We start from the raw sequence: 2480 nt of genomic DNA on the forward strand, positions 1-2480 counted from the left end.
AGGGGTGGATCCCAAAGTAAATGTGTAAAGATTTGATTAAAACAAATGAAGTTAGTTGTGCAAGACATTTTATCGATAAAAAAGATAAGTATCATATCGTTTTTTTAAATGTGTGCATGCTTTTTTCCTCCGACAATACAACAGCTGAATCAAAGGGGGTGTGACAGATAGGAGGTTATCAAGTAGGGGAGGACTGTCTTCCGTTTGCCTACTAATGAATTGACACACTTATGGGAGATTCCGGAGCATTTTTCGCTACCATTAACAAAACACCAAATTATGGAATTTCTCGTGGAAGAATGATATCACATCCCTCCAATAGGGTTCCAGACACTTGTAAAATCTATACCAAGGTTCATTGAAGCTGTTCTGGCACCCTATTAAGACACTGTTACCTTTATTTTGGCAGTTACCTGTAGTTTGGCACTGTTGACTTTAAAATCATTGTGTGAATCCAGTTTACCCATAGTATCTGTCTGGTGGACTGTGTATGTGTGCAAGATTGTGTGTGTCTGTGCATGTGAGAGTGTGTTTATGTGTGTTTATCCGTAGTATCTGACAGATGAAGAGTTTTCGGAGGCAGGCCAGGTTGTCTGACTCCACCCTCTTCAGTGATGCATTACACACGTAGGAGCCAATCATATCCACCACACTGTGGAACAGATCTTTCGCCAGTGGTGACATCATCAAGGTCCACACAGACATCCCACCTATGGGGGTAGAGTAGAGTAGGGTAGGATAGAAGTTTATTGGTCCATCTTGTGAAGGAAATGCATATTTTGCTCTGCCTTTAACCTCCCAGATAACACAGAGATGCCACAAAGACATTTTTGTTACCAACCATCAAAATCTAAATCTCTGAAATGACTCAACCAAATTCGCCATGTCTGTCTCACAGATAAAAGAGAATTCTTTAACACCCCACGTTACTTGAGCTCCGCCCAAATATGGTGACCTAATTGGGGTCTCCTCCAAACAGATGGATGTTCCTCTGGACTCAATTCAGCGCTGCTATCTGTTCCATGAAGCCGTAGTTTCCTGGGGGACAATTGCGACAATTGGGACACCAATTAGAGATGAGAGAAGCCTGGCTCAATCCCGTTCTGACATGGCCTCGTTTTCTATGTTCCATATCCTTGTTCCGATTTCAGAATCTCCATCTAATCTAGGGTATCTGAAAGCTTATGCCAATACCCAACACTTTTAGATCAGGATACGGATATAGGACATGGGACAGGGGATTTAGATCACCTCTTTTGTGTGCGTGCGTGTGTGCGTGCGTGTGTGCGTGCGTGCATATATGGCTTCCTCAAGAGTTAAAACTGTTGCACCATGAAAAAGCTACACAAAAGCTACACCATGAAAAAGCTTAATTTGATTTAACGGGTCATATCATATTGGGGCTGAGGTGAGTCTTATAAGAATTGAGGCTCTACATGCTCCCATCATCATATATAGATGTGAGTGTGTGTGTATGTGTGTGTGTGTGTGTGTGTGTGTGTGTGTGTGTGTGTGTGTGTGTGTGTGTGTGTGTGTGTGTGTGTGTGTGTGTGTGTGTGTGTGTGTGTGTGTGTGTGTGTGTGTGTGTGTGTGTGTGTGTGTGTGTGTGTGCGGGTGCATGCGAGTAAGAAAACCTTTTCTCCCAGCATCTGTAGCAAGACAAGACACCTGCAGTTAGCAAAATCACATTAAAGAACATTACATATTCACATCTTAATGGGTAGGTATACACACTTTAAAATATTCAGCGTGACGGAAGTACAAATATAAATACAATTTAATACATCGCCTCCACTATCATACTTGAACACACCATAAACTATGGTAGAAAACTGCTTTAGACATTGATAGCTTGCAATACTAACTTGGTGCTAACTTATTTGGGCCAGGAGTTTGCAGTTATGCATGCTCATAACCTTAAACTGTGGCAAGGGCAGGGATGAGGGAATTTGATGAGGAATTTTTTTGTTGTTGTAGACTAATCATCTTTGTTAATGTCTCAATGACAAGGGTTATTTGCACATTACCTGCCAGCAAAATACCAAGAAGAAGAGGAACTTGGCTGAAAAACAAATATATTTTTTCTTCATGTTTGCACTTTGTCACGTTGGCACATGGGACTAAGAATTTAGGGATTGGCATCTTCTGCTATACTGTTGTAGGTCATTATATAACCTACAACAGTATATTCCAGTTCATCAAATTGAAGCAAGAAGGACCATAACGGGGAGGGACTACCTGAACTTATAAGTGTTAGAAGGTGAGCCCTCTCCCAGCAGCTCCAGAGCCAGGAAGCCCAGGAGGTTGAGCCTGTAGTTGATGCTGATGTACACCACCTCATTCCTGGCTGCCAGTTCCTCTTTTGGCTAGCCCCCATTGATCCACACCATCACAGGTGCCCCAGCCTCAGGCTTCAGGGTGGGGGTCTACACGTTGAGGAACAGGCAGTTCTCCTGGCCTATGACCCGGCCCATGTCGGA

Source organism: Salmo salar, chromosome 26 (assembly GCF_965601325.2).
Source record: "Salmo salar chromosome 26, fSalSal1, whole genome shotgun sequence".
Taxonomy (NCBI): Eukaryota; Metazoa; Chordata; class Actinopteri; order Salmoniformes; family Salmonidae; genus Salmo; species Salmo salar.